General features: G+C 43.2%; 1 non-coding gene across 1 annotated transcript; it reads left to right on the forward strand.

Annotated features, from left to right (window-relative positions):
• Positions 1 to 3,988: 3,988 nt before the first annotated feature.
• LOC128775958 (U6 spliceosomal RNA) lies at positions 3,989 to 4,094 on the forward strand. Its single transcript, XR_008420936.1, has one exon. It is a non-coding gene; the product is annotated as a U6 spliceosomal RNA (small nuclear RNA).
• Positions 4,095 to 6,384: the final 2,290 nt, after the last annotated feature.

The following is a 6,384-nucleotide window of genomic DNA, read 5'->3' on the forward strand; positions in this document are numbered from 1 at the left end:
CATTAACTTTGGAGGAGCAAGGGAACAGAGACTTAGGATTTTGTGTCTGATGACAGAGTGCCTCAGCACACTGGCAGACCAAGAACCCTTCCAAGGTGTCCTTTAATTGTGAATATGAGACATTTTTAGGGGCGCCTGACGGGCTCAGTCAGTAGAGCATGTGACTCTTGATCTCGGGGTTGTGAGTTCAAGTCCAACACTGGGTGTAGAGATTAAAAATACAATCTTAAAAAAAATAATAAACGTTCTGGGGCACCTGGGTGGCTCAGTCAGTTAAGCATCCAACCTCGGCTCAGGTCATGATTTTTTGGTTTGTGAGTTCAAGCCCCTCATTGGGCTCTGAGCTGACAGTGCAGAGTCTGCTTGGGATTCTCTCTCTCCCTCCTGTCTCTCCCTCTTTCTGCCTCTATCCTCCCCATGCTCTCTATCTCTCTCTCTCAAACCTTAAAAAAATTGCTTTTAATTTTTTTTACATTTATTTATTTTTGAGAGACAGAGCACAAGTGGGGGAGGGGCAGAAAGAGAAGGAGACACAGAATCTGAAGCAGGCTCCAGGTTCTGAGCTGTCAGCACAGAGCCTGACGCGGGGCTCGAACCCACAAACCTTGAGATCATGACCTGAGCCGAAGTCGGATGCTTAACTGACTGAGCCACCCAGGCACCCCCAAAAAATTTAAAAGAAAATAAACATTTTTAGCAAAAGAATACATTCACGGAATAAAAAGTAAATGGTATAAAATATACAGATTGGGAAGGAAGAGATAAAACTCACTTTGTTCCCAGATGGCATGATTGTGTATGTAGAAAATCCCAAAGCATCAGCAAAAGGCTTGTGGAACTAAAAAGCAATTACAGCTGGGAATGCAAGCTGGTGCAGCCACTCTGGAAAACAGTATGGAGGTTCCTCAAAAAACTAAAAGGACAACTACCCTACGACCCAGCAATGGCACTACTAGGCATTTATCCACGGGATATAGGTGTGCTGTTTCGAAGGGACACATGCACCCCCGTGTTTATAGCAGCACTATCAACAATAGCCAAAGTATGGAAAGAGCCCAAATGTCCATCGATGGATGAATGGATAAAGACGATGTGGGATATACATACAATGGAGTATTACTCATCAGTCAAAAAGAATTAAATCTTACCATTTGCAACTATGTGGATGGAACTGGAGGGTATTATGCTAAGTGAAATTAGTCAGAGAAAGACAAGTATCATATGACTTCACTCATGAGGACTTTAAGGGACAAAACAGATGAACCTAAGGGAAGGGAAGGAAAAATAATAAAAACAGGGAGGGAGACAAAACATAAGAGACTCTTAAATATAGAGAATAAACAGACGATTGCTGGAGGGGTTGTGGGAGGGGGGATGGGCTAAATGGGTAAGGGGCACTAAGGAATCTACTCCTGAAATCATTGTTGCACTATATGCTAACTATTTTGGATGTAAATTTAAAAAAAGAAAAAAAAAACAGCCACATCTTAAACTCAACAAGTTGTGCACATTTAATCTGTATAGCTTTTTGTATGTCAATCATTCATCAATAAAGTAGTTTAAAAAATTAAAAAATTTAGGGTGTGCCTGGGTGGCTCAGTCGGTTGAGCATCCGACTTCAGCTCAGGTCATGACCTCATGGTTCGTGAGTTCAAGCCCCGCATCGGGCTCTGGGCTGACAGCTCAGAGCCTGCAACCTGCTTCGGATTCTGTGTCTCCCTCTTTCTCTGCCCCTCTTGTGCTCATGCTCTGCCTCTCTCTCTTGCAAATAAACATTAAATTTTTTTTAATTTAAAAATTTAAAAAAAGCAATTACAGCAAGGTTATAGGATACAAGTTAATACATAAACACCAATCACCTTCCTATATGCTAGCAAAGAACAAGTGGAATTTGAAATTTAAAACAATATTGTTTACATTAGCACCCCCAAAATTAAACACTTAGGTATAATATCTAACAAATATATGCAAGATCTATGTGAGGAAAATGGCAAAACTCTGATGAAGGAAATCAAAGAACAACTAAATAAAAGGAGAGATAGTCTTTGTTCACGGATTAGAAAACTCAGTATTGTTAAGATATTCTCAACTGGGTCCGTAGATTCAGTTCAATCTCAGTCAAAATGCAAGCCAGTTACTTTCTGGATATTGACAAACTGAGTTTATGTGAACAAGCAAAAGATCTGGAATCGCCAGCACAGCAGTAAAGAAGAACAAAGTCATTGGGGCACGGGGGTGGCTCCGTTGAACGTCTGACTTTGGCTCAGCTCATGATCTTGCAGTTTGTGAGTTCGGAGCCCACATCGGGCTCACTGCTGTCAGCACAGAGCCCACTTCGGATCCTCAGATCCTTGGTCCCTCCCCTGCAGACACTCTCTCTCTTAAAAATAAATAAAAAAACATTAAACAAAGAAGGAGAACACAGTCAAACGATTGACATTACCCAACTGCCAAGACTTACTCTAAAGATACAGTCATTGAGACAGTGTGGTATTGATGGAAGAATAAACAGATCAATGTAACAGAACAGAGCTCAGAATTAGACCCACGTGAATATAGTCAACTGATCTTTTATGAAGGAGCAAAGGCAAATTCAATGGAAAAAGGATAATCTTTTCAACAAATGGTGCTAGAGCAATCGAAAGGATTCTAGGGGCCCCTGGCCGGCTCAGTCAGTGGAACGTGCAACTCTTGATCTCGGGGTTGTGAGTTCGAGCCCTGTATTGGGCTCCACGCTCAGCATGGAGCCCACTTAAACAAACAAACACACTCAACGATCCAGAAAACAAACAACCCGGCGAAAAAGGGGGCCAAAGATCTGCACCAACGTCTTTCCAGAGAAGATGTGCTTGTGGCAAATAAGTAGATGAAATGAGGCTCAGTCTCACACGTCATTGGGGAATTTCAAATTACGACCACAATGAGATGCCGCTATACACTTATCAAAATAGCTGAAGTCCACAACGATGACAACACCAAATGCTGATGCGGAAGTAGGGCATCAGGAAGAAGTCCCATTCATTGCTGGGGAGGGAGTTCAAAACGCACAGCCATGTTGGAAGACGGTCTGGCACTTTCTTACAAAGCTAAACATCATGTTACCATAAGATTCAGCAACGATTTTTTTCTACAGTTGCGTTTGTATTTACCCAAATGAGTTGAAAACTTATGTCTGCATAAAAACCTACACATGTATGTTTATAGCAGCTCTCCTCATAACTGCCCCAAATTAGAAACAACCAAGATGTCTTGCAATAGGTGAATGGATATAAACAAACAGCAGTACATCCAAACAATGGAATATATTATCCAACGCTTAAAAGGAAATGAGCTATCCAGGCACGAAAACACATAGAGGAAGCTTACATGCGTATTGCTAAGTGGAACAAGCCAGTCTGAAAAGGCTTCATACTAAATCATCGCAACTATATGACATTCCAGAAAAGGCAAAATTATGGAGGCAGAAAGAGGATCTGTGGTTGCCAGGGGTCCAGGGAACATGGGGGCTGGCAGGGTGGCGGGGTGGGGGAGAAATGAAGGGGCGCAGCACAGAAGATATTTAAGGCACAGGAGATATGCACAATACTGTAAGAGTGGATACATGACATTATGCATTTGATGAAACCCACAGAAGTGTAAAACACCAGGAGGGACCCTAGCATACACTCTGGACTTAGTTAACAGTGATGTGTCAATATTGGCTCATCAACTATAACAAATGTTCCACACAACTGCAAGATATTAAAAATTGAGGCAATTGGGGTGCCTGGGTGGCTCAGACGGTTAAGCATCCGACTGTTGATTTTGGCTCAGGTCATGATCTCATGGTTCAGGAGTTCGAGCCCCATGTGGGGCTCCAGGCTGACAGTGCAGAGCTTGCTTGGGATTCTCTCTCTCTCTCTCTCTCTCTCTCTCTCTCTCTCTCTCTCTCGCTAACCCTACCCCCCTCCAAATAAATAAATAAACTTTAAAAAGTTTTGAGGAAATTGTGCTCACTTCAGCAGCACATATACTAAAGTTGGAACAACACAGAGAAGATTAGCATGTCACCGTGCAAGGATGATGCACAAATTCATGAAGTGTTGCATATTTTTAAAAATTTGAGAAAATTATGTGTGTAGTGAGGGAAGAGAGGGTATATGGAAAAACTGTCTGCACTTCTGATCGATTTTTCTGGCGACCTAAAACTTCTCTAAATAATAAAGTCTATTAACTTTTAAAGATTCACTGCTCTCGGGGCGCCTCATTTGCTCAGTCGGTTAAACGTCCAGCTTCCACTCAGGTCATGATTTCACGGCTTGTGAGTTCGAGCCCTGTGTCGGGCTCTTCGGGTTCTGTGTCTTCCTCTCTCTCTGTCCCTTCCCCACTCACACTCTGTTTCTCACTCTCTCTCAAAAATAAATAAAACATTAAAAAAAATAAATACGAGAAAAAGTAACAGGTGTTGAAGCAGACAGTGCCGTGTGTCTTCCTGGGAAGACCACATTTCCCTGCTGTCTAGAGCTACGTTGGGTCCAAGTGTCTGAGTTCTGGATGGTCGGATGGAAGCAATATAAGCCATTTCGAGGCTTGGCCCTTCACAATGTCCCTCCTACCCCCCAGCTTTTTCTTCTTTTTGCCATGACCTAGCTCCAGATGATGGGGCTACAAGACTGAAGAGGGCCACCCAGCCGACACTGGATTCTGGAAGAAGAAGAAGAAAAAAAAAAAACACCTGTTATTGTGTTAAGCCACGGAGCTTTGCAGGATTTATTATTGCAATAGAGCGTAACACAGCCAGACAAAAACAAGCATCAAAAGGCTTATGACAAAACAAACAACAACAAAAGTAGCAGGTCCCCTAAGTCCCCTCTTCCCGTTCTCCAGTCTTGTTCCCCCAGATGACCGCTTACAATGTTTTAACAACTTTTTTGGGCATTAATGTCCACATTTCTAAATGTGATTTAAAAAGATTTTTTTTAATGTTTATTTATTTTTGAGAGAGAGAGAGAAAGAGAGAGGGGGAGACACACACACACACACACACACACACACACACACACACACAGAGTGCAAGCAGGGGAAAGGCAGAGAAAGAGGGAGACACAGAATCCAAAGCAGGTTCCAGGCTCTGAGCTGTCAGCACAGAGCCTGACACGGGGCTCGAACTTGTGAACCGCGAGATCATGACCTGAGCCGAAGTCAGACGCTCAACTGACTGAGCCACCCAGGCGCTCCTCTAAATGTGGTTTTACTTCGAACTTTGTACTTATCAATTTGAGGGGTTCTCTATTAACTTCCTGTGACAGCAGATGACATTTAGCGTTCCTAAATCATCAACAACCCCGATTGTCCCCTGAGCAACTTCACAACGTGATAAATATGACATTTGGGGTTAAATCCGCATTCAGTTTTTACGTTATGCAGACTATGCAAGTATAGAACACTGATGAGCCAGATGGTACAACCAGCATCGTGTTTCCTTTTGTAAACAACTGTTAATTTTATTTGTCTCTACGTTTACATTCATCTCATTTTATTTTTACTCGCTTAGTTGTTTGTTTTTTTCAATCTCCATGTCACCAATGTTTTCCATACTTCACGGTGGATATTTGTCATTCTCTCTTGTTGTCCAGATGTTAAACCCTTCCTGTATTTGGGGAATTTCCCCTTAGGAGAACTGAGCCAGCCAGTGGCGTCTCTCCGAGCTGTGGTACCAGCTACTTGGGGACAGCAGCAGTGTCATTCTCCCCATGCCAGCCCACAGTCTGGTTTGAGGAGTTGTTTCTAGCTGGGTAGCTATGATGGAAGCTCTCCAGCCCTCCTGGGATTTTATGGGTCACCTAACACTCTTCATAAATTCCCTTGCTCCTTAAGTCAACTAGAGTTGGTTTCTCTTAGCTTATAGATAAGAACAGCTATCAGTACAGTTTTCCACACAATCACGTGCAAGGCCAGGTTCTTGGGCGTGTGACCCGTGCAGTAGGCACCAGGCTTCATCCTCAGGAGACCCCAGCCACTTGCTTCGCTATTGCCGTCTTGAAATTCTCAAATTTTAAGCCGGAAGCCTCTCTGTTTCATTTTGCAAACAAGGCAGGCAGTCCTGGTTGCATGGAGTAGATAATGTGTGAATTTCCCTATTTTCGGGAGATCTCAATCCCGGAGTCATCTGCCCTTCTGGTCCCATCTGGAATGAGCCCCCCGGCACAGGTGTCTCGCTGAATCTTCCTTTTTGCCATCAGCTTGGAAGCTTTCCTCGCCCTTCTCCTGGGTTGGAGCCACTATCTCCCCGATACTTGGCTTTTTCTTTCAGTTTCCTCTCATCTGGGTGGAGTACATCATCAATCGCTTTCTGAGAAGAAGTGCACAAGAGGTAGGACATTTTGAAAGGTTGCGTATCTGAAA

The sequence above is a fragment of the Panthera pardus genome, unplaced genomic scaffold (assembly GCF_024362965.1).
Source record: "Panthera pardus isolate Hobbes unplaced genomic scaffold, ASM2436296v1 HiC_scaffold_11, whole genome shotgun sequence".
Taxonomy (NCBI): Eukaryota; Metazoa; Chordata; class Mammalia; order Carnivora; family Felidae; genus Panthera; species Panthera pardus.